Genomic DNA, 27,558 nt, shown 5'->3' on the forward strand with positions numbered 1-27,558 from the left:
GCTGAAATGCAACAGAGTATGGCTAGATTTTCTGCTGCTTATGCTAATTTTGGCCTGACAGTGAACACCAAGAAAATGGAAGTCCTTTATCAGCGAGCACCATACATGGAGCCATCAGTTACAGAAAATGGAGAAATTTTGAGTATTATGGATAAGTTCACTTACTTTGGCGGTATACTTTCCAGGGAAGTATACATAGATGATGAGGTTGACCCACACATTGCCAGAGTTTGGTCAGTGTTTGGGAGGCTCAGAAAGAAGGTGTGGGAAAGATGAGGTATTCTTGCATCTCTTCACATTTTTGTTAGTTTCTGTGGCAGCAGTAGAAACTACTGTGGCTCCTTGTGAAGTCATCTGAGGAATTCCAGACAATATAGTGAAGAGTGTTCCTAATGCAGGTGTGGTACCCGCCAGAACAATCTAAGGATGTACTATAACTATAATGTTGTAGTTGGCTATACCATTGTCTGTGCTTGAGACATTTAATTGTGGTTGTTAGTGTTACTTGCTAGGCAATTATTGGTGTTCTGGGAGCCTGCACTAATATCTGAATAGTAGGAGCACTTATGAGAGTTTCAGGGAATGGTGTCATGGTATTCTGAGTCTAGGAATAAATGTGGGCCTGTACCTACGTCTATGTCAAGGTCTATTGAAGAAGCATTCACAACTGTCCATTTTCATTTTGTATGAGAACCATACCTGGGAGTAGCTACAAATTTTGAATATTTTTTAGGATTCTGAGTTGGTTGAGCTAGACAGGGTGCTAAAACTGTAGGAGATAGTGTTGCTCAGATACCAACTGTAGTAGCTGTTGGAGTCCTTGAAAGACTTTGTGCAACTGTATTGACAATACCTTTAGCCATCCATATAGGGGCTTCAGGAGCTGGAGAAAGGTATAGTATCCCATGAGGATTGGGGATGCCATCTTGCATAGTTTGTCCAATGATCACGTTACCCACTATGGTGGTATAGCCACTGTTGTCAGTGTTCGCTGTTGAGGCACTGCCTGTACTATAGTTTTACAGGGCTCTAATTTGATGACTTGGGTGTTTGCTGTGGCTGGCATACTGAAGACAGGTATCTGTTCACAAGGGATACCTTAAGGGAAACTCCAGAATCACAGTAGCTATAGAAGCAGCAGCAGTAGCAAGAAAACCCCCCAGACTGATAGTTGAATTGATCACAGTATTGTTCCCATTGTGGGTAGCTGCAGCAGAAGCTACAGTAGGTTCTGCTGTGTGAATTGGCGGCTTCACTAGTGTCACAGTAGGTCCCACACTTCCAATGCTGGAGGAGAAAATAACAGTGAGTGAGAAAGAGGACATAACAGTGCCGAAGAAAGAAGTCTGGATAGCAGCATTAGAAGCTGAAGGCAAAACAGCATTGATAGTATTCCCCTTGCCCAGAGGCAACACCACTGATCCTGGACCATTGTCGACTAGGGTGACAGCAGGTGTAACAGCAGAAGGGACAGTTTACATCTCAATAAAAGTAACAGCACTTCATGAGTGGAGAAAGTTTATCATGAGTTTACGCCTCTTCAAAGTTTGCATCTTGGTGGTGCTGCTGATTTTGCCATTTCTGGAGGATGATATGGTTGCCATGGTGTTATTGCTGACCATAGATTTGCCTTAACTGATGGCGGCAGCCTCAAGCAGCAGTAGCTTCAGATCCTGCTGTGAAGATTAGAATTTAGATATTTCAATGAAAAAAACAAAAACCTCAATTGACACATTAGAAAAAAAGTGAATTGACAGTAGTTTCTTTGCAGAAGCAAAAGAGAGATAACTCAACTTCTAGGAGCCAAGATGGTAGAGTAAGAAGTAAGTCGCTCTTATCCTCCCTTATTAACCTCTGAAAGCCCAGAAAATATTGCCCCAGGAAAAAACTCTGGAACAATTGAACCAGCAGGAAGACGGGGTGCAGCAGTCTGGTAGCCCAGGTAGCTTGAGAGAATAACAGGAAAGGCCCCTCTTGCCCTGAGGGAAAGGGAGCAGTACAGATTGGGAGGTGTCCCAGCAAACTAGTGGAAAACCCAACCTCCTCATAGCAGGGGGAGATCCTGAACCCCAAATGGTGGAGCAGGCAAACACCAACCAGAGAACCCCTGAGTGTCTCGGTAAGGGCAGGGGAGCCAGTGGAAACTAGCTCAAAAAACCACCATGTGCTTTGGTGTTCTACAGCAACCAAGTCTTCCAGTGCCTCCGCAAAACTCTGGGAAGTGCTCCAAGGGTTCCCCCCAGGCAGAGAAACATCCCACAGCAGCAAAACATCCATCTGGAAGAAGCTGAAGAAGCAAAAGGCCCAGGTGAGCAGGCAACCTCCAGGGGTCAGACTACTCACGCCTACCCCTAGAGCTCCAGTATTGCTGATTCCAGCTCAACACCAGGTAAGCTGCCAGAACCCTACAGCCTGCAACTGCCAGCATCTGAAGCCCCAACACAGAAAGCCAGTGACCAGGCCCTGGGCTCCCAGCACAAGAAGCTTGGGTTAGTGCCCCCTGCTCCCAAGCAAGAGAGCTCAATTTTTTTTAAAAGGCCAGGAAATAAGCAAACACTATGAGAAAAAAGAAACAAACTATAGATTCTTCTTATTATGGGAATAGTGAAGATGAAGGCAGAAATTCTGAAGAGGACAACATTGTCAACAATCCCACATCTGAAACCTCAAAAGGGAATATGAACTGGTCTGAAGCCCAAAAAGCCTCCTTGGAAGAGCTCAAGAAGGATTTAAAAGTCAAATAAGAGAGGTAGAAGAAAAATCAGGAAAAGAAATGAGAGGTATGCAATGAGAGGTATACAAGAGAGAGTCAATAGCTTGGAAAAGGAAGGACAAAAATTAACTGTAGAAATCAAGTCCCTAAAAATACAATTGGCCAACTGGAAAAAAGTACACTGAAGAAAACAACTCCTTAAAAAGCATAATTAGTCAAATGGAGAAGGAGATACAAAATCTAATAGAAGAAAACAATTTGTTAAAAATTAGAATTGGGCAAGTGGAAGCTAATGACTCTGTGAGAGAGCAAGAATCAGTCAAACAAAAACAAAAGAATGAAAAAGTAGATGAAAATGTATAATACCTTATTGGTAAAACAACTGACTTGGAAAATAGATCCAGGAGAGACAATTTAAAAATTATTGGTCTACCTGAAAATCATGATAAAAAAAGAACCTGGACAGTATCTTTCAAGAAATCATCAAGGAAAACTGCCCTGAGGTCCTAGAACCAGAGGATAAAATAGCCATAGAATCCACTGATCACCTCCTGAAAGAGATCCCAAATTGAAAACATCAAGGAATATAGTAGCCAAATTCCAAAATTACAAGGTCAAAGAGAAAATATTCCAAGCAGCTCAAAACAAACAATTTAAATATCATGGAACCACAGTCAGGATTATGCAGGACATTGCAGTTTCTACATTAAAAGATAATAGGGCATGGAATACAATATAATGTAAGGCAAAGAAGTTTGGATTACAACCAAGGATCAATTATTCAGCTAAAATGAGCATAATATTTCAGGGGAGGAGATAGCGATTCAACGAAATAAAGGACTTCCAACCTTCCTAATAAGAAGATCAGAGCTCAACAGAAAATTTGATCTTCAAATACAAGACTCAAGAGAGACATAAAAAGGTAAACAGGACAGAAAAAAAAACCCAATGTGTTATTAATAAGGGCAAACTGTTTACATCCCTACAAAGGAAAATAACACTTGTAACTCTTGAGAACTGTATTATTATACCACGTTAAAGGACTATACATAGAGGGGAGGCAGGTATAAGTTGACTTTGATGTAATTTGATAAAAAATCTAATCAAGTGGGTTAAATGGATCTAAGTAAGTGGATTAATCTGATCTAACTAAGGGAATGTACTAAGAGAAAAGGAAAGGAGGAGGCACTCAAGGGTAATTTATGTTACAGGAAAAGGCACACAAACCCATTACAGTAGAGGAAAAGAAGGGAGGGAGATAAGCATTGTTTGAACCTTACTCTCATCAGATTTGGCTCAAGGAGGGAATAACAATCAGTTAGGTATAGAAATCTAACTTGCTCTATAGGCAGTAGGAGGGAAAAGGGGAAAGAAAAGGGAGGGGGCTAATAGAAGGGAGGTAGGATTGAGGGAGGTAGTGGTCAAAACCAAAACACCAGTGAGGAGGGAAAGGGAGAAAGGAGAAAGAAAAACATAAACAGGGAGGAAATACAATGGAGAGAAAGACACAGATAGTAATCATAACTGTGAATGTGAATGGAATGAATTTTCCCATAAAACAGAAGTGAATAGCAGAATGGATTAAAAACCATAACCCTCCAATATGTTGTTTACAGGAAACACATTTTTTTCTTTTAATCTTGTTAATCTTACTTTGATTTTCAGGATTTCCAATTTGGTACTCACATGGGGATTTTTTATTTTTTCTTTTTCTAGTTTTTTTTTAGCTGCCTGCCCAATTCATCGATCTCTTCTTTCTCTATTTTGTTGATAGAAGAATTTAGAAAAAATAAATTTTCCCATAAGTACTGCTTTGGCTGCATCCCATAAATTTTGGTATGGAGCCCAGAGACAGGAAAGGGGTTGGACAACTGATCAGAAAGAGATTACAAGGGACCATTTGCTGTCATTGGACATATCTGACACTGATTGACAACTCTATTGCCCATACGCAGTTCTAGTTTGCAATTGCAGGGGGGAGAGGGTGCTTGTGATTGGTCACAAAGGAAGTGGTCACAGTTCCAATGAAAAAAGAGTGCTAGTACTCATGGTTGCAGGGGAGCAGGAATACTTCCTAGGTAAAGACAAGAGCACATACCAGCACAGACTGTTCAGTGACCATACCTCTTCCAGGATCACACCACCTTGAAAGCACCAAAAACTTGCAGACTCTCAGAAGTACCTCTGAAAACAGCAGCACAATAAAGCCTTAAACTTGGGACAATGCCACCTTGTCCCCAGGTGAGCAGAACCTAACTTTAACCTAAAGTTCAAAGTCAAGAAATAGGCTGAAAAATAAGCAAACAACAAGAAAAGAATTGGATTGTAAAAAGCAAGGGAAGACCAAGACATAAACTCAGAAGACAACAATGATAAAACAGCTGCAAGCAAAGCATCAAAGGAAAATGCTAATTGGACCCAGTTCCAAGAAGGATTCCTGGAAGAGTTAAAGAAAGAGAAAAGAGTGGTAGAGGAAAAATTGGAAAAAGAAATGAGTGTGATGCAAGAAAATTATTAAAAGTGAATTAACAGCTTGGTAAAAGAGGCGCAAAAATAATACTGAAGAAAATAACCAAAAAATCAAAATTGTCCTAATGATAAAAGAGGCACAAAAATTCACTGAAGAAAAGAACTCCTTAAAAAATAGAGTTGGTCAAATGGAAAAAGAGGTACAAAATCTCACTGAAGAAAATAATTCCTTAAAAATTGGAATTAGGCAAGTGAAAGTTAATGACTTTAAGAGACATCAAGACACAATAAATCAAAACCTAAAGAATGTAATACTTACTAGTTGTGTGACCCTGGGCAAGTCACTTAACCCCAACTGCCTCACTAAAAAAAACCCAACAACAAAACAACAACCCCCCCCCCAAAAAAGAATGAAAAATAGAAGACAATGTGAAATATCTCATTGGAAAAACAACTGACCTGGAAAAATAGATCCAGAAGAGATAATTTAAGAATTATCTGAAAGTCATAATCAAAGAAAGAGCCTAGATATTATCTTTCAAAAAGTTATCAAGGAAAACTGCCCTGATACCTCAGACTTAGAAGGCAAAATGGAAATTGAAAGAATCCACTGATCACCTCCTGAAAAAGATCCTAAAATGAAACTCCTAGGAATATTATAGCCGAATTCCAGAACTTCCAGGTCAAAGAGAAAATACTTCAAGCAGGCAGAAAAAACACTTCAGATATTGTTGAGCCACAATTGGGATCACATAAGGCTTAGTCACTTCCAAATTTTAAAGGGATTAGAACATGATAATCTGAAAGGCAAAGGAGCTAGGATTGCAACCAAGAATAACTAATCTGGCAAAAAAAAAATGAGTATAATCCTTATGAGTAAAAAATGGATATTCAATGAAATAGAGGATTTTCAAGCATTCCTGATAAAAAGACCAGAGCTGAATAGAAAATTCAACACAAATTTGACACAAACACAAGACTCAAGAGAAGCATAAAAGGGTAAACAGGAAAGAGTAATCATAAGGGACTTAATAAAGTTAAACTGTTTTCATTCCTGTATGGAAAGATGATACATATAACTCCTAAAAACTTTATCATCATCAGGGCAATTAAAAGGAGTTTACATAGAGAGAGGACATGGATATGAGTCAGTTCTGTTGGAATGATCTCCAAAAAAAATGAAGGGGTGAGAAAGAGGGATATATTGGGAGAAGGGGGAAGAGAGAGGTAGAACGGGGAAATTTTTCTAACATAAAAGTGGTGCTCAAGGACAAGCTTTTATAATGGAGGGGAAAATGGGGTAATGGAGGGAAGTGCCAGAATCTCACTCTCACCTGAATTGGTTCAAAAAGGGAAGAATAAACACACACACACACACACACAAACACACACACACACTAAGTTGTGTATAGAAATGTAACTTACCCAATAAGGAAATGAGAAGGGAAAGGGATAAGAGAAAGGGGGAGATGATAAAAGGAAGGGCAGATTAAGGGAGAAAGTGGTTAGAAGCAAAATAGACTTTTGAGGAGGGACAGGATAAAAAGAGAACACAAAAAACAGAAGAAATGGGATGGAGGGAAATACACAGTGAGTAATCATAACTGTGAGTATGAATGGGATGGGTTCACTCATAAAATGGAAGTGGATAGCAGAATGGAGTAGACACCAGAATCCAGGAATGTTTTGCTTACAAGAGAAACACTTGAAACAGAAAAACATGCACAGGTTTCAAATAAAGGGTTGGAGAATCTGACATGCTTGAGCTGAACTAAAAAAAAAAAATAAGTTACAGATGGCTATCATGGTTTCAAGCAAAGCAAAAGTAAAAATAGACCTAATTAAAAGGAATAAACTAAGATTATTCTTAGATACCATAGACAATGAAATAATATCAAAAATATTACAGCAAATTTCTCCAAATAAAGACTTAATTTCTCAAATATATATTGAATATAGAACTGAGTCAAATTTATAAAAGCGAAGAGGCAGTCTCCAATTAATAAATGGTCAAAGAATATAAATATGTAGTTTTCAGAAGAAATCAAAACTATCTGTAGTCATATAAAATGCTCTAAATCATAATTGATTAGAAACAGAAAAATTAAAAGAACTCTGAGGTACCACCTCACACCTATGAGAAATGACAAATGCTGGGGGAATGAGGAAAAATAGGTAAACTAATGAACTGTTGCTAGAGCAATGAACAGGTCCATCCATTCTGGAGAACAGTTTGGAACTAGTTCCAAAAGGCTATAAAACTGTAAATACCCTTTGACCCATCTGTGCCATTACTCTAGGTCTATATTTCAAAGAGATTTTTTAGAAGGAGAGTAAAAGGACTTATATGTACATGAACATTTGTAGCAGGTTTTTTTGTGGTAAAGAGTTGGAAATTGAAGGAATGCTCATCATTTGAGGAATGGCTAAATAGGCTGTGGCAAATGATTGTGATGGAGTCCTATAGTGCTATGGGAAATGACAAGGGGGATGGTTTCAGAAAAACATGGCAAGATCTATGTGAACTGATGCAAAATGAAATGAGAAAAACCAGGAGATTACTGTGCACAGTAATAGCAATGTTGTAATGATGATGAACTGTGAAAGACTTGGCTACTGTGATCAATACAATGATCCAAGATAATTCCAAAAATCTCATGATGAAAAAATGCTATCCACTTCCAGAGAAAGAATTGATGAACTCTGAGTGCAAATTGAAGTATAATTTTCTCACTTTCATTATTTTCTTGCTTTTTTGGGAAATATAGAAATATGGTTTGCATGATTTCACATGTATAAGCAATATATTTCTTACCTTCTCAGTGGGTTGAGGAGGGGTGTGAAAGGAAGGGAGAGAATTTGGGGCTCAAAATTTAAAAAGAAAAGGATGTCATATATGAATAAATACATTTTTAAAAAGGATACCTATGGACAAACAGCAAATCAACTTGTTTACATAAGCTAATACATCTTCTTATTTGGTACTCTGGGTTACTGGTGGGCTTCCTAAAGCGTGAGTTCTGTGAGTCCATGTCTATTTTGATCTTTTTTTTTTTTTATTGATTCAGCCATGGATGGCATTTGGTCAGATGGTTATGAACAAGCGGGTAATATCACCCAGCAATATGGCAGTTTTAATGTTGGCCAAAGCCAGACATACTTGTGGTCCTTCCAAATCAAACAGTACTTCTAATGTTATTGGATTGGGTATTTGTTTTTTAACGTTCTCTTTGAGAGTAATGAGCAAGCTCCATGGAATACATATTAAATATGACTTGTTTATATGGATGTAGAATTCAGCATTTTAAACTGAAGGAATAAGAGCATATGAATTCCCTTCTAGTTGATTGAGTGTGCTGAAAGGATAAAAGGAAAATGGTATAAATTTATTTTTACATAATGCTTTAGAGTGCTTGGAAATAGAAATTTGTGTGGGTAACGTTATACATGAGGATACTTAGCCAATAGAGCTTTGTGTAACCGTTCTGAATCATCTCAGTACAGTAAGAAGGAAAGATAGCTATTTACTCCTGACCATTTGTTGACCTATAAGACACACCTGGTAGTCTCAGCATAGAACACAGTTGAGAGAAGGTGATCATATAATAAATGTTGCATCATTGTTTGGCTCTAGTTGTCCCCTTTGTGGTTCCAACAGTTAAATAAATGAGGGGAGGCACTGGGGTACACTGGTGCTAATGGACTTTTCTCCATAGTGATTATATTTGTGATTCACCATACGATAGTGTAAATTTCTTGCATTTTATCATGGTATAATATAATACTTGTATGTCACTGCTGTTTCAAATGCTATGACTATCCCATATTGTACTTCTCCTGTGATAAATTTCAGGGTAATCATACAGCAAATACCAGACAATAGCCAAGTATATGATCAATGATAGCTCATTAATGGGATTAATTTTGTTAGACTTGAAATATATATGCCCCATTTGAGGAGTCTAAGGACTAGGTTGGGAAGAGTTACTACAGTCTACATGGTGTGGTCCTACAATTTTTATCTAATTACTAAACTAATTCCTTTACTGGATATTTCATATTTCTAGATTGTTTTGTTTCATCTTGAATGTTTAAGCTCCTGGTGACAATATATACTCTAATATTTTAAGAGACTAGTGATTTTATCAGTGTAAGTGTGCCCTCCACCAATGTACATATTGGAGAATTCACAACTTCTCCTAATCCCAGGGCTGGTCCTTGGGCAGCACATACTGCAGATTGTCTCTGATCCTGTACTCAAAGCCTTTGAAACTTAGTAAACTCTGCTAGAATTTATGCTCAAGACATAGGCTTTAAACATTCAAGGTCACCTTCACATTACAATACATCATTGGAGTAGGAGAAAAGAGAAAGGATGGACCCTGCTCTGCCTTGCCCCAGACTTACCTCCCTTTCTATTTTTCTTAAATTTATTTGGTTAGTGAATACATTTTATGAATTTTATGTTATTTTTCATAAACAACTTTGGTCAACCCTGTTTTTATATTGCCGGGTATCCTTTTGAAGGCAAAATGGGGGCCACAAAGAGTGTTTTCCTAGTGATGGCTCAGAACTCAACCTGAGCCCATTAAACAGTTTTCCTCTCTAACTAAAGGCATAAGGATGAGCCATTTCAGAACTATCCTTCTAAGTGCAGAACCACTATCAATTTGGGCCTTAGAGTATAAATCTATCACATCTATATGTTAATATAGTTATATATGGACAAAACCACTTTTTTTCCAGAAATGTAGGGAGAAGGGACTTAGACTTGCTGATCTGGATGTGAGTAACTCAGTAATAAGTATTATTGACAAATTTTCTGTCTCCTAGCCAAGGTATAGAAAATTTATATCAGTGGGAGCTGAAAGAATTACTGGGAAACTTGCAATCTGTTATACCCACTACCTAATCCTTCCTGTTTGTATGTGGTAACTGTTATGTTTGACTAGTGAATTACAAGAATGTAGCAAAAAAAATAATTAAAGAGAGAGTCAGTACTGTTAGTTTATTATCATTAGCAGACAACAGCTAATGCCTTTCTTCAGTGTTCCCCTTTCCTGTTTCACTCACAATTAAATCAGTTCCTTCACTACCTACTACAAGCTTAACCCTGCCTAATTTCATAAGATAATAGATATAAAGCTGAAAGAGACCTCCAAGGACATTGAGTCTGACACCTTCATTTTATAGATGGCCCAAGTCTCAGAGAAAGAACTTACCCAAGATTACTCAGGTAGTAAATAGCAGAGCTAGGGTTCAAAGCCACATTCTGTGACTTCAAATTCAGTAATCTTTCCACTATACCACATTACCTTCCCAAACCATTAATATAATCTATGGATTTTTTTCTCATAGGATGTATTGTAAGGGTTATGATTATATGAGAGTTGGAGTGGCATAGTGGAAAGTTATAGTGGCTCTAAAGTCAGAAGATGTGTTCAAATGCCTCCTATACACATTCTGGTTATATGATCCTAAGAAAGTCATTTAACATCTAAGTGCCCTGGATATCACTTATAGTTGCCAAGCAGCTACTGATTTGCATTGGTGGAAGGCATTTCCTCACTGGTAGTTCCTTACAACAACTGAATTGAAGGTCTGTTCCAGAAAAATTATTATATGTCTATTGATATATGTTTGTCCACTTTGTCTATGTTATAAATTCCTTGGGGATAGAAACTGATTCTGTCCTTTAATATGCATCCTAAGTATACAGCTCAGCTTATGTATAAGGCTGTCTTTGGATTACAGAAAAATACTTGTCAATTTTTGCTATAAAATATTCACTTACCTTGTAGAACAGTTGGTGTAAACTTGTTAAGGAAATTTCATGTAGTGGTTCAGTGGTAGAGAGATAAGCCTGGATTCTCAAATGTATGGCAGTGGAACTCAAGTTGTTGTAGGTTCTACTAAAATGGAAAGGTTTTGAATATAAGATCTGTAAGGACTGTCATGTGAAAACCAGTCTAGCTAAGTGTAGAAAGACTAGACACCAACCTGTTGACCTCTAGATGATTATTTTTTAACCACAGCGAATCATAAATCCAATTAAAGTATAAAAGAATTGTGATCTGCTTCATTGGAAAGAGTAGAAATATGCCAATAACTTCAATGGATTCATGATCTCAACAATGTGGGTTTTCCCTCCCATAATGCAAATCTCAATCCATCCATGTGAATTCTCTGTGATTCCTTTTGTCCATCTATAACCACACCCCAAGAGTGTCAAGGGGAACTTCCTTCTATTCTTTTGATGTTGTGGGGTTAACAATGAATCATGCAAATGATCAGTTAGTTATCCCTCACTCTTACTATGTGATTAGCCCTTTTTTTCAATCATACATTAGTTTGCATTTTTATACCATTTCTTCTTAATTCCTTATTTATAATATGGTACAGCCTCTCCATGTCCACCTTACATCTCTCCATTGCCTTTTGGGTGACCCTCAACTTCAATCCTTTAGATACTGTAGTGTTCCCAAACTTGTAGCTATTCAAAATCACTGGAAGAACACCCATGCTAAAAAAAAAAAAAGATATGCCTTTGTTTCAGGGAAAATCATAGAACCATTAAAAGAATTTTACAATTTATCAAAGGCATTTCAACCCATTCTCCTCCTATTCAATTCTTAGTCAAATTCATAATTTGTAACACACACAGATGCTGATAGATTGACTATCATAGTATGGACACTAAACATTCTTCACCCAATTTAGTTTTTCTTATGTGCACAATTAGAGCAAACTAACTAGAAGCTATAGAATACATGTAAAGGTCTCTGCAGTGTTCTAGGGCTCATTGTGCAGTAAACAAAATGTCATTTGTCAACAGGGGCATTTAGAGAACTTTACAACTATTGGCAATCCCTCTTTGATTTGGGCTATGTACTGGATCTTCTCCAAGAATAGCAAACATCTGCAGTGAGGTTATATCTCCCTATATATCTACCTCATTTTGGGTTAATTAAGTATTAATTATGAAGGGGCCACCAAACAAGGTAATCTCTGCTTTTATTTATTTCAAAGAATCATGCATAATTTTGAAGTATTCTGAAACTTTGTTGACATCTTTATGATGCTGTTTTGCTGTACTGAATTATTTTTTATAGTCAACAAACAAGAAGTTTTGTACGTAGACAAAGTTGGTGTGATATAGTGGAAAGAAAGCTGGATTTGGACTGAGGAGAGACCTGGTCTAAAATCCTGTCTCTGCCATTTTCTAGTGGGATGACATTGGACAAGGCACTGGTCATCTCCAAACCTGTTTCCTCATTTATAAAATGGATATAAAAATACCTGTGGTACTTAGCCCATAAGGATGTTGTAAGAATCAAATAAAATAATTTATGTAACATTCTTTGCAAACCTTGACACAGTATAGAAATGCCAGTTATTGTGATTTTTAAATACTGAAATAGTTCAGGTAGCCACAGTGGTTGCTTTCCATCTAAGAATTAGCACTTTCAATATACTTCGCATTCTGATTTATAAATAATACAGTTAAAGCAATTTCAAGCTTAATAACTTTGGAATATAATATTAACTTGAAGAAAATTATCAGGTAATCTATATTTTAAAATAATAGTGTTTAAGACAATAAGTTAAAAATTTCTTTTACCATGCTTATTCACTTGGGGCACATAGTAAAGACAGAACTTTCTATGAAGTCCTTTTCTAATATTCTTTCACAGTGTAGGACCCATATTTTCATCAAAATAATTTCTTTTTATTAATTTATTTATATTTAGTTTTCAACATTCACTTCTGTAAGATTTTGAGTTTTAAATTATCTCCCCCTCCCACTTCTCCTCCCCTAAAGATGTTGTACAATCTGATATAGGCTCTACATATACATTCATGTTAAGTATATTTTCCCATTAGTCATGATGTTAAGAACAATTAAAACTAATGGGAGGAACCATGAGAATGAAGCAATAAAACAAAACAACAAAGGAAAAGGAAAGCAAATAGTATACTTTCACACGCATTCAAACTCCATTTTTCTTTCTCTGGGTGTGGATAGCAATTTCCATCATGAATCTTTTGGAGTTGTCTTAGATTCTTGCATTGCTGTGAAGAGCCAAGTCTGTCAAAGTCAGTCATCCCGTAATATGGCTGTTACTGTGTACAATGTTCTCCTGGTTCTGTTCATTTCACTCTGCATCAATTCATGGAAGTCTTGCTAAGTTTTTTTTGAAGTGTTCCTGCCCATCTCTTATTGCACAATAGTATTCCATTACATTCATATACGTCAACTTGTTCAGCCATTTCCCTGTTGATGAGCATCCCCTCAATTTCCAATTCTTGCCACACAAAAAGAGCTGCTTTAAATGTTTTTGTACATGGGAGTCCTTTTCCCATTTTTATGATCTCCTTGTGATACAGATCTAAAAGTGTATTGCTGAGTATGCACATTTTTATAGCCTTTTGAGCATAGTTCCAAATTGCTCTCCAAAATGGTTAGATCATTTCACAACCCCACCAAGAATGTTCCAATTTTCCCACATCTTCTCCAACATTTGTCATTGGCCTGTTTTGTCATGTTGGCCAATCTGATAGGTGTGATGTGGTACCTCAGAGTCGTTCTGATCTGCATTTCTTCCTGGTTTAGGTATCAGTATCATTTGTTTCATAAAAACTGTTTGAAAAAAAATCCCTTCTTTACCTATTGTTCCCAATACTTTATTTAGTATTAGAATTAGGTGATCCTTAAATGTTTGATAGAATTCACTTGTAAATCCATCTGGTCCTGGTGCTTTTCTCTTAGAAATCTCACTTATGGCCTGTTCAATTTCTTTTTTCTAAAATAGGCCTATTTAGTTATTCTATTTCCTCTTCTGCTAATCTAGGTAATTTATATTTTTGTAAATATTCATTCATTTCACTTAAATTGTTGAATATGTTGGCATATAATTGGGCAAAATGACTCCTTACAATTGCTTTATTTTCATCTTTATTAGTGGTATATTCACCTTTTCATTTTTAATACTAGTGACTCAATTTTCTTCTCTCTTTTTTTTACATCAAATTAACCATCTATTTATTTTTCATAAAACCAACCCTTGGCTTTATTTATTAATTCAGTGGGTTTTTTAACTCTCAATTTTATTCATATCACATTTAATTTTTAGTATTTCCAATTCAGTGTTTAATTGGGGATTTTTAATCTGTTCTTTTTCTAGTTTTTTGATTGCGTATGCAATTCATTAGTCTGGTCTTTGTCTATTTTATTAATGGACAATATTTTAATAGGCAATAATTTAATAATAAATCTCTAAATATAGAGATATATTTTTTCTCTAATCACTGCTTTCACCATATCCATAGGTTTTGAGATGTTGTCTTATTATTGTCATTCTCTTTAATGAAATTATTGTTTCTATGATTTGTTCTTTAACCCATTCTTTAAGATAGGTTGTTTAAACTCCAATTAGTTTTTAATCTATGTTTCCTTGGTTCCTTATTAAATATACTTTTTATTTCATTATGATCTCAAAAGGATACTTTTAATATTTCTGCTTTTAACAATAAAAATTTTATGTACTAATATATGGTCAATCTTGGTACCATGAACCACTGAGCAAAAGTGATATTATTTTCTGTTTCCATTCAATTCTTTCAGGATATCTATCATATCCAGTTTGTCTAAAATTCCATTCACTTCCTTCTTTCTTATTTTTTTTATTAGATTTATCTAGTTCTGAGAGGGGAAGATTAAAGTCTTCTGCTACTATAGTACTACTATTTGTCTCCACCTGTAATTCATTTAACTTTTCTTTTTTAAATGTATATGCTATAGTATTGGGTGCATATAGGATCAGTGTTGATATTGCTTCATTGTCTATGGTACTTTTTATCAAAATGTAGTTACCATTTTGTCTCTTTTAATTAAATTAATTTTAGCCATAACTTTGTCTGAATTCATAATTGCTACTCCTGCCTTTTTTGCATCAGCTGAAGCATAATAAATTCTACTCCACCCTTTCATTTTAATTCTGTATGTGTCTTTCCTCCTTAAATCCGTTTCTTTTAAACAACATATCATTGGATTCTAATTTTTAATCAATTCTGCTATCTGTATTCAATGTACTATGCTGCTTCATGTGTTATTGAATACGAAAATAAACTATATACATATGTATATTAGTAATAGTGTTAGGTAGTATGTACAAAGTGCAGTGAATTAATGCAAGTTTATTTCTCTTTCATGAGAGTGAAAGAGGAGAGTGTAAAAGCTGGCTTGAAGTTTAACATTTAAAAAAAAACTTAAGTTTTTTATGGCAATTGTCCCATCACTTCCTGGCAAATAGAGGGAGAAGAAATGGAAGCAGTATCAGATTTTATACTATTGGGCTCAAAGATCATTGCCAATGGCCAAAGGCCACAGCAATTAAATTAAAAGACACTTGCTCTTTGGAAGAAAAGCTATGAGAAATCTGGACAACATACTAAAAACAGACATCACCTTACTGACAAAGGTCCATATAGTCAAAGCTATCTTTTTTCCGACAGTAATGTATAGCTCTGAGAAGTAGACTATAAGGAAAGCTGAACACTACAGAATCAATGCTTTTGAATTGAGGTGTTGGAGAGGACTTTTAAGAGTCCTTTGGACAACAAGGGGATCAAATCAGTCAATACTTAAATTAATTCAGACTATTCATTGGAAGGACAAATACTGAAACTGAAGCTTAAAAACTGTGACCACATAATAAGACAGGACTCGCTGAAAAATATGCTGATGTTGGAAAAGACTGAAGGAAAAAGGAAAAGGGGATGGAAGAGGATGAAATGGATAGATAGTGTCATGGAAATAATGAACATAAGCTTGGAGAGACTTCAGGAGATAGTGGAGGATATAAGGGCCTGGCATGCTTTGGTCCTTGGGGTCACAAAGAGTCTGACACAACTGAACAAATGAACAACAAATATTATCTATATTTATTAGGAATTACTTGTTCATGAGTAATAATCAGTCCCCAATTCCCATCTCAAATAGGTTTCAACAAATTGTGCATTCCAAGTAGTACAGAGTAGACACAAGTAGAAATAATCAGTATAGTGCATGTATAGACCTGGATAACTATGGAAATCACAGACCTATTATTTGCTCAATCTTGGGTTGCTCAGCCCTCTGAAAAGTTGGGATGCCAAACATTTTGGAGTTGCATAATTAGTTAACATACTAGAGTCTTGTTCATTATCATAATTAATCATACATGTCTCTCCACCAACTAAGAACCTGTACATTTGAGAAAGAGCTATCAATCTGTCAATCCTTTCTGTGTACAGATCAGATGAGACTTCCTATATTTAGTCAAATTAAGTCATAAATCCTTATGTCAGTTCCTTTAAGTTTCAGCTTTGTGACCATAATCCCCCAGGAACCCAAAACTTTGATTTACTGGAAACTATCTAGTGGGTCATGAGAATGACTCCACTGTATTGCTAATAGGCATTGGTGGTCAGAATGATGACAGTATCTAATTGTCTTCAGATACTTCATTCTTGATTGTTTACAATATTCTTGGCAATGCTTTCATTTCAATACCAGTCCAAGAATTTCAGCTCTGTCAGCACAATATAAATGTCCTGGTGATCCCTCTTAACCATGGCTCCATATCTGAAAACCAACAAAACAGAACTAGGCTCCAATTACTTTGTTTCTAACCAGAGTATTCAGGTGACTTGGGCCTGTTCTGAACATCCTAATTTTTTTGAAAGTAAATGCTATGAAAAGGAATATGGTTGACAGAGGTCTGGAAGGCCTCTGGGATCAAGTTCTATATCTGATACACACTAGCTGTGTGACTCTAGGCAAGTCACTTAAGGGTAATGCACTAGTTAACTCTGGCAGAAGAAGTTTCCTGACCTGAGAGTGACCTGAACTAACGAAATCAAGAGTCCTGATTTATCCCTATTCCTAATGCATGTATAAATACAAATATATACAAAATAAGTTGACCCTTTTTCTGATAAATAAATACTTAAGGATAACATTCCTTAAGTATGTTTAAATGGTTTCAAGTCAATTAAACAATACTGTCACCTAAGAGTGATCCTACAATGCTCAGAATAATTAAGTCTACAGTGAACAATACTTACCATTATGTCAAATCTTTCCATGTACTTAACATGTGCCTAATATTTTCTAAAGAAACAAAATAATAAAATTTGCAAATATGGTTGGAGTTTATACCTACGGGCATATACATTCTAATGTTAATTTTGTTGGATACATACCCCATAGAGTAGGAAAGGCAGATTATTCTGAGCTAGGTGTAAGCTAATTCAGTCCAATGATTCAGGTTTGGGACCTAAAATGCAATGAAACATTTTTTGCTGTAAAATGCAACAAAACTTTTCTAATAACAATAAATTAAACAAAAACAACTTCCAGTTAAAAAAAAAGATTAAAAAAAAACATTGTTGCCCTCTTCCTCCAAAGTCACACCACCTTGGCATTCCAGGTTAGAAAAACATCCTCCACAGATTTTAGGAGCTCAGGTAAAACCTTTAATATCAATTGCCCCAGCAAGACTTAAGTTTTTGTACTTCAGGCAAAGAGGAAGTCAAAAGTCTTATCCATCCCCTTTAAAGGGAAAGTTTAATATGTAGGGCATTAGTCCTAATCTATCTGTCAAAGAGCAAAGGGAAGAAAAAACAAGAAATCAGGGATGAAAAGGAAGCCATAGCTATAATCCTGCCTTCAGTATTATTGGTATGGAAGCCTTAGTGTGTCAAACAAATAAGTGCCCATTACATCCCAGTTCTTGGTGGCAAGGGCATAAAATCTTCTAAGTCACTTCCACCCTTAAAATAATTTCAAAAACTTACGTCATATACAGTATTGATGGAGAGGTTTAATGCCACTAATAAAAACATAAAAATATAAATTTCTTCTTTAAAGAACAGAGGGTAGTGTCAGGGGCAGTTAACTGAATCTTTTAATATAAAATCATAATGTCTAAGAGCAGCACCAGGATCTTCAGATACACAACATAGATGATGATGTTACCAATAATATCACTAGTCCTTGTCATATGTCTTGGATTTTTTTTTTAATTTTTAACATGTGTTTTTAAAACTTTGGGTTACAAATTTTCTCTCTTCCTCCCTCCCCACCCACCCTCATTGAAGAGGCAAGCATCTTGATATAGGATATAGATGTGTAGTCATGCAAAACACTTCCATAGTTATCCTGTTGTGAAAAACTAAGTATATTTCCCTTCATCCTATCCTACCCCCCATTTATTCTATTCTCTCTTTTGACCCTGTCCCTCCTCAGAAGTGTTTGCTTTTGATTATCCCCTCCCTCAATCTGCCCTCCCCTCTATCAACCCCCTGCTCTCTTGTCCCTTTCCCCCCTTATTTTCCTGTAGGGTAAGATAGATTTCCATACCCCATTGTGTATGTTATTCCCTCCTTAAGCCAAATCCTATGAGAATAAGATTCATTCATTCCCTCTCACCTTCCTCCATTTCCCCTCCACTGTAAAAGCCTTTTCTTGTCTGTTTCATGTGAGATACTTTACCTCATTCTACTTCTCCCTTTCTCCTTCTCCCAGTATAATCTTCTCCCACCCCTTAATTTTATTTTCCAGATACCACCCCTTCATCTTCAACTCGCTCTGTGTCCTCTATCTATCTATCTATACAAACATATAATTTTTTCCCTCCCACTACCCTAATACTGACAAAGGCCTCATGAGTTACAAATATCATCTTTTCCTGCAGGAATGTAAACAGTTCAACCTTAATAAGTCTCTTATGATTTCACTTTCCTGTTTACCTCTCCCATTTTTCACTTGAGTCTTGCATTTGAAGGTCAAATTTTCTATTCAGCTATGGTCTTTTCCACAGGAATGCTTGAAAGTCCTCTATTTCACTGAAAGACCATTTTTCACCCTGAAGGATTGTACTCAGTTTTGCTGGGTAGATGATTCTAGGTTGTAGTCCTAATTCCTTTGCTCTCTGGAATATCATACTCCATGCCCTCTGGACCCTTAACATAGAAGCTGCTAAATCTTGTGTTATTCTGATTGTGTTTCCACAATACTTGAATTGTTTCCTTCTGGCTGCTTGCAATATCTTCTCCTTGACCTGGGAATTCTGGAATTTGACTACAATGTTCCTAGGAGTTTTCCTTTGGGGATCTCTTTCAGGAGGTGATCAGTGGATTCTTTCAATTTCTATTTGGCCCTCTGGTTCTAAAATATCAGGGCAGTTTTCCTTGATAATTTCTTGAAAGATGATGTCTAGGCTCTTTTTTTGATCATGGCTTTCAGACAATCCAATAATTTTTAAGTTCTCTCTCCTGAATCTATTTTCCAGGTCAGTTATTTTTCCAATGAGATATTTCACATTCTCCTCTATTTTTTCATTCCTTTTGATTAGTGTTACAGTGCTTTGATTTCTCAAATTGTCCCTAGCTTCCAATTTCTCCATTCTAATTTTTAAGGAAGTATTTTCTTCAGTAAGCTTTTGGACTTCCTTTTCCATTTGGCCAGTTTTGCTTTTTAGGGCATTCTTCTCCTCATTGGCTTTTTGGACCTCTTTTGCCATTTGGGTTAGGCTATTTTTAAGGGGTTATTTTCTTCAGTACTTTTTTGGGACTCCTTTAGCATCACTCTCAGTTTTTCCTCTACTTCTCTTACTTGCTTCTCAAAATCCTTTTTGAGCTCTTCCATGGCCTGGGACCAATTCCTATTTTTCTTGGAGGCTTTGGATATAGGACCTTTGGCTTCATTGTCTTCTTCTGGTTGTATGTTTTGATCTTCTTTGTCATCAAAGTAAGATAATATAGTCTGACTCTTTTTGCACTGCTTGCTCATGATCCCAGTCAATTACTTGAATTATAAACTCTTTGTTAAGGTAGGAGTCTGTTTCCAGTGTGGAGAATGTACTGTCCCAAGCTTCAGGGTTTTTGTGCAGCTGTTTTCAGAGATACTTCTAGGGACCTGTAAATTTTCAGTTCTTCCAAGGTGCTATGATCAAGGGCAAGGTGTTTATTCCTTTCCTGGCCTGTGCTCTGGTCTATGAGCACTCTTTTCTGTCTTGGAACTGTGAGGAGGGTTTCCTCTCCACAGTCACTATAAACTCCACCACGCCAGCTCTCCTCCTTACCCCAGGACCACCACCAAGAACTGTGACCCAGATCCAAGCATGGGCAAAGCAAGAGAATCCTGCACCAGCAGAGAGATCCCTGCAATCCCCCTCTTATCAGACACTCAATTCCCCCTCAGTCTGTGGGCCAGAAGCTCAGGAGGCAGCCGCTGCCCCCACCGAGCTCAGGGACTGGAGCTGAGACTACCGGCTTCTCTCTCTCCCCGCTGATACAGACTTTTCCCACTGACCTTCCAAGTTGTCTTTGGCATTCCTGTATTGAGAAGTCTGAAAACCACCACAGCTGCCCATGATTCAGTCCTCTGAGGCCTGATCCAGGGTCTCTGCAGCCTGCACGCCCACACCACACTGTGCTCCTCTCCCAGCCCGGCGTGATATACCTTTCTGATCAACCATCCAGGCTCTCTTTGGCTGGAAATTTGTTTCTTTCTGTCTTTTTGTGGGTTCTGCTGCTTTAGAATTTGTTTAGAGCTGTTTTTTAAGTATTTGGAGGCATTTGGGGGAGAGCTCAAGCAAGTCACTGCTTTTACTCCACCATCTTGGCTCTGCCTCCTTTTACTCTGCCATCTTGGCTCTGCCCCCATATATCTTGTTAACCTGTATAAAGCTAACTAGGAGTTCATTGGCCAGTTTCCTACACCTTCCATGGGGACTCATTTGGTACCAGGATTCACCCTTTTCAGCCACCTATTAAGTACATCTGTTTTCTACCTGTAGTAATACCTGATAGGTGAATCTGAGTACCTTCCAAACCATGGCTCTCTGCAAAATAAGCATAGCCATAATCCTGGTCCTATTCTGCTGCATCTTCCAATACATTCAGCACTAATTCATTACTGTCCCTCAATAAGCATTTATTAAGCACACATTATGTTAGGTATTAAGTGATGAGAATAGAAAAAGAGAATACAAAAAGAATTTTTAAAAAGACAATCCCTGCCCTCAAGGAGTTTAGAATCTAATGGATGGGACAATAAGCAAACAAATGTGTACAAACAAACTATACATAGGATAAATAGGAAATAATTAATAGAGAGAAAACACTAGAAATAAGAGAGATTGTGAAAGGTTTCCTATAGAATGTGGCATATTAGTTGAGACCTGAAGAAAGTCGGGGAAGCCAATAAGTGAAGATGAGGAAGGAGAGCATTCCATCCCTCAGCCTGGAGCTGAGAGATGGAGTCTTTTTCATGGAACAGCAAAGAGACCAATATCACTAGATCTTAGAGTATATGGCATGGAATAAAGTATAAGTAGCTTAGAAAGGTGTGTATGGGGAAGAGGAGTGGGATTAGGTTATGAAGGGCTTTGAACACAAGAGGATTTTATATTTGATCTTAGAGGTAATAGAGAGCCACTAGAACTTATTGAGAAGGGTTGACTGACATCATTGTATGGGTGTTTTATGAAATCATTTTAGCTGATAAATGGAGCTTGGGTAGTGGAGAGTGGGAAGAAGCTTGTGGCAGACAGAGCTACCAGGAGGCTATTGCAGTAGTCCAAGCATCAGATGATGAGGGTCTGCACCAGGGTAGTGGTAGTATCAGAGGTTAAGGGGTGTAGCAAGGGAAAATTGACAGGCCTTGGCAATAAATTGGACATAGTAGGTAAGAGAGAGTGAGGAGTCACTATCCTCCTTATATATATGTGCCTAAATGAGAAAATTTTTGATCCAGATGATTGGAGGCTAAAATTGGCAGGGATTGGGTTAGATTGTGAGCCAGTAAAACACAGTTTGACTGGTATGGCTCCCACCCCTCCATTTTTGGCCTCTTACTAGAATTACACCATTAGGGTTAACTTTCTTACTTCCTTTTTCTTCATTTCTACTTACCTGTTCTGCATTCCAATCTCTTTATTAGGTAATTTATAAAATAGATTTTATTGGTAGTAGGGATAATAGAGCAATCTTCCATTGGTATCATACTATTTCTCAAGCCCTGAGAGCCTCTGAGCTTTTGACTGGAACATGGATACCAATATCTCTCTATGTACTTTTCCACTGCAGGCACAGAGGCTACACATTGAGATTGTCTCTGTTAGCAGATGTTTTTCCTCCTCTTGTGAGAAGCAATAGAATTTGTTCAAGCTTTCTCTGTGTGAAATAATGCTTATCATCATCCTGAATTCCCCTATACTACAGATGTTGTATAATAGTCTTCATTAGGAGTGGGGAACCTGCGGTCTCAAGGCCACATGTGGCCTAAGTCCTTGGGTGTGGCCTTTTGACTGAGACCAAGTTTTACAGAACAAATCCTTTCATCAAGGGGATTTGTACTGTGAAGTTTGGATTCATTTAAAAGGCTTCACTTGAGAAGCTAGAGGGCCACATGTGGCCTCGAGGCCACAGATGCCTCATGCCTGGTCTTGATGATGGCTGCCATGGTAGCAAATGTAACTGGTACTACAATCCTACTTCTTGAATAGGTACCACTTGCAGTAAGACCAAACCTCTTGCCCTGCAATGGAGGGAGAGGGTCAATGTTATCACCAATCAGAGGTAGAACAAAACCTAAGTGGGATGATGTAATTCTTCAAAGTTGGACCCTCTGGTAGGTGGAGTCAAGATGGCAGAGTAAGGCAGGAACACACTGAAACTCTCCTAAATTCACCTCCAAACAACTATAAAGTAATACCTCAAAATGAATTCTGAAGTATCAGAACCAACAAAATGATAGCATGAAATAATTTTCTAGACCAAGATAACATAAAAGGTCATCAGGAAAGGGCTATCTCACCTGACTAAAAAGGGAACACAGACCAGCGTCTGGGTAAGCCAGCAATTTACTGAGTAGGTTGAGCCCCATCAGGCCAGTGGGAAGGTCTCATGCCCCACGTATAAGAAGCTTGAAACAGTGTCCCCAACATCCGAGGAGCAGAGTCAAACTTGAATACAAAATTAAAAATCATGAGATAGGCTGGAAAAATGAGCCAAAAAAAAAAAAAAAAGAAAGAAAGAAAAGAACCTGGCCATAGAAAATTACTATGGTTACAGAGAAGATCAAAACAAAACACAAACTCAGAAGAAAAAAACAATGTCAAGACAGTTACATGTGAAACCTCAGAGGAAAATGTGAATTGGTCTCAGGCCCCCAAAAAGAACTCATGTAAGAGCTCAAATTTTTTTTTATTAATTAATTTATCTATTTTTAGTTTTCATCATTTACTTTTACAAGATTTTGAGTTCCAAATTTTCTCCCCATCTCTCCCCTCCCCCACCCCAAGATAATATGCATTCTAAATACCTGTTCCCTCAATCTGCCCTCCCTCTATCAAACCCCACCTTCTCTTATCCCCTTCCCTTTCTATTTTCCTGTAGGGCAGGATAGATATCTATACTCCTTTGCCTATATATCTTATTTCCCAGTTGCATGTAAAAACAACTTTTAACATTCATTTTTAAAACTTTGAGTTCCAAATTCTCTCCCTTCCTCCCTCCCCACCTACTCTCATTGAGAAGGCAAACAATTTGATATAGGTTGTACACGTGTAGTCATGCAAAACACTTCCATAATAGTCATGTTGTGAAAGGCTAACTATATTTCCCTCCATCCTATCCCTCCCCCCCATTTATTCTATTCTCTCCTTTGACCCTGTCCCTCCTCAAAAGTGTTTGCTTCTGATTACCCCCTCCCCTGAGAAAGATTCACCCATTCACTCTCACCTCCCCCCTCTTCCCCTACACTGTAAAAGCTTTTTCTTGCCTCTTTTATGTAAGATAATTTACCCCATTTTACCTCTCCCTTTCTCCTTCTCCCAGTACAATCCTCTCTCACCCCCTTAATTTTATTTTTAGATATCATCCATTCATATTCAACTCACCCTGTGCCCTTTGTCTATCTATATCTATCTATTCCCTCCAACTACCCTAATACTGAAAAAGGTCTCATGTGTTACATGTAGGGATGTAAACAGTTCAACTTTAATAAGTCCCTTATGATTTCTTTTTCCTGTTTACCTTTGCATGCTTCTCTTGAGTCTTGTATTTGAAAGTCAAATTTTCTATTCAGCTCTGGTCTTTTCATCAAGAATGCTTGAAAGGCTTCTATTTTACTGAATGTTCATTTTTCCCCTGAAGGATTACACTCAGTTTTGCTAGGTAGGTGATTCTTGGTTTTAATCCTAGCTCCTTTGACCTTTGGAATATCCTATTCCAAGCCTTCTGATCCCTCAAGGTAGAAGCTGCTAAATCTTGTGTTATCCTTATTGTGATTCACAATACTTGAATTGTTTCTTTCTGGCTGCTTGCAATACTTTCTCCTTGACCTGGGAATTCTGGAATTGGGCTATAGTATTCCTCCAAGTTTTCCTCTTGGGATATCTTTCAGGAGGTGATCAGTGGATTCTTTCAATTTCTATTTTACCCTCTGGTTCTAGAATATCAAGGCAGTTTCCCTTGATAATTTCTTGAAAGATAATGTCTAAGCTCTTTTTTTATCGTGATTTTCAGGTAGTTCAATAATTTTTAAATTATTTCTTGTGGATCTATTTTCTAGGTCAGTTGTTTTTCCACTGAGATATTTCACATGGTCTTCTATTTTTTCTTTCTTTTGGATTTGTTTTACAGTGTGTTGATTTCTCATAGAATCATTAGTTTCCATTTGCTCCATTCTAATTTTTAAGGAATTACTTTCTTCAGTGAGCTTTTGGACCTCCTTTTCCATTTGGCCAATTCTGCTTTTTAAGGCCTTCTTCTGCTCATTGGCTTTTTGGACTTCTTTTGTCATTTGGGTTAGTCTATTTTTTAAGGTGTTATTTTCTTCAGTATTTTTTTGGGTCTCCTTTAACAAGCTGTTGACTTGTTTTTCATTATTTTCTTGTATCACTCTTATTTGTCTTTCCAATTTTTCCTCTACTTCTCTTACTTGATTTTCTAAATCTTTTTTGAGCTCTTCTGTGGCCTGAGACCAATTCATAATTTTCTTGGAGGCTTTGGATGTAGGAACTTCAATTTCTGATTGTATGTTTTGATCGTCTTTGTCACCAAAGTAAGATTCTATAGTCTGAATTTTTTTTCTGCTGTTTGCTCATTTTCCAAGCCAACTACTTGACTTTTAAAGTCTTTGTTAAGGTAGGGATCTGCTTCCAGTGTGGAGAATGTACTGTCCCAAGCTTCAGGGGTTTTGTGCAGCTGTTTTCAGAGATACTTCTAGGGACCTGTTCTTCCAAGGTGGTATGATCAAAGGAGAGATGTTTACTCCTTTCCTGGCCTATGCTTTAGTCTATGAGTGACCACAAGCACTCTTTTCTGCTTTGGAACTGTGAGGAAGTTTCACTCTTTACCACTGCCACAAGCTCCCCCACACCAACACTCTTCCTTGCCCCAGGAATGCCACTCAGGACTGTAACCCAGATCTAAGCATGGGCACAGCAAGAGAATCCTGCCTCAGCACCAGCAAAGTGATCCCTGTAATCCTGATCAGCTGCTTGATCTCCCCACTCTCTGTGGGCTGAAAGCTCTGGTAGCAGCCACTGCTGTTCTGGCCACTGCCTTTCCCTCTGACCTAAGTTGTCTTTGGCATTCTCTTTAATGCAATTGTTGATTGTTTCTATGGTTTGTTCTTTAACCCTCTCATTCTTTAAGATTAGATTATTTAGCTTCCAATTAATTTTTAATCTATGTTTCCATGACCCTTTATTGAATCTAATTTTTATCACATTATGGTCTGAAAAGGATGCATTTAATATTTCTGCATTTGAGTGTTAGGTTTTTATGACCCGGTACATGATAAATTTTTGTGTATGTACCATGTACCAATGAGAAAAAGGCATATTTCTTTTTATTTCTGTTCAATTTTCTCCAGACTTATAGCATATCTAACTTTTCTAAAATTCTATCTCCTTAACATCTCTCTTGCTTTTTTTTTTTTTTTTTTTTTGGTTTGCTTAGATTTATCTGTTTCTGAGAGAGGAAACTTAGATACCCCACTAGTATAGTTTTACTGTCCATATCCTCCTTTAACTCCTTTAAAAGTTTGGATTCTATTCCATTTAGTGCAATTATGTCTAGTATCAATACTTCATCATCTATGCTACATTTTGGCAAGATGTAGTTTTCTTTCTTATCTCTTTTAATTAGATCTATTTTTGGTTTTGCTTTGTCTGAGATCATGATAGCTATCCTTGCCTTTTTTTTCTACAGCTGAAGCATAATAGATTCTGTTCACCTTGCACTTCCTCACCAGTTTTTTTTCTTTTGACTACCACCTCCCCAATCCACCCTGCTTTTTATCAGAAGATAATGTGAAATATCTCATTGGGAAAAGAACTGACATGGAAAATAGATCCAGAAGAGGTAATTTAAGAATTATTGGTCTGGAAGCCATGTTAAAAAAAAAAACCTGGATATCTTTTTTATCATACTATATTATGGAAACGCTTGCTTTATTCCATAAATTACAAATGAAATAATTTTTCAAAGCCTAATAGATTAGCAGTTTCATCTTTCAAAAATTATACAGGAAAACAGGAAATCTTTGATCCAGAGAGTAAAAGACAAATTGAAAGAACCTACTGAGTACCTCCTGAAAGAAATCCCAAAATGAAAACTCCCAGTAATATTGTAGCTAAATTGCAGAGCTCTCAGGGCATGGAGAAAATACTGCAAGTAGCCAGAAAGAGACAATTCAAATATTGTGTAGCCACAGTGAGGATCATACAGAAATTAGCAGCTTATACATTAAAAAAAATCAATGGGCTTGGGATATGATATTCTGGAAGGTGAAGAAGCTAGGATCATAACAAAGAATCACCTGCCCAGTGAAATGGAGTATAATCCTTCAAGGTGAAAAAATGGATATTCAATGAAATAAAGGACTTTAAAGCATTCCTGATGGAAATACAAGTGCTGAAAAGGAAATTTGATTTTCAAATACAATACTCAAGAGGAACACAAAAAAGTAAACAAGAAAGAAAAAAACATTACATATTCAATATTAAACTGTTTACATCCCTACACAAAAAGATGATGCTTGTAACTCTTGAGAACTGTATCTTAATTAGGGCAGTAAGAAGGCATATAGATAGACTGAAGGCATGGTATAAGTTGACTTTGACGAGATGATATCCAAAAAACTAAAATTAAGGGGTAAGAAAAAAGATTGCACTGGGAGAAGAGGGAAGGGAGAGGTAGAATTGGTTAAAGAGGTGTGAAAGACCTATTACAGTAGACAGAAAGTTGGGTGGGAGAAGGAGCATTGCTTGAACCTTTTCTCATCTGAATTGACTCAAAGAGAGAGTGACATACAC

General features: G+C 37.0%; 1 pseudogene; it reads right to left on the reverse strand.

Moving 5' to 3' along the window:
• Positions 1-234: 234 nt before the first annotated feature.
• On the reverse strand, positions 235-23,117 carry LOC114029701 (annotated as a pseudogene).
• Positions 23,118-27,558: the final 4,441 nt, after the last annotated feature.

The sequence above is a fragment of the Vombatus ursinus genome, unplaced genomic scaffold (assembly GCF_900497805.2).
Source record: "Vombatus ursinus unplaced genomic scaffold, bare-nosed wombat genome assembly UNPS02014941.1, whole genome shotgun sequence".
NCBI lineage: Eukaryota > Metazoa > Chordata > Mammalia > Diprotodontia > Vombatidae > Vombatus > Vombatus ursinus.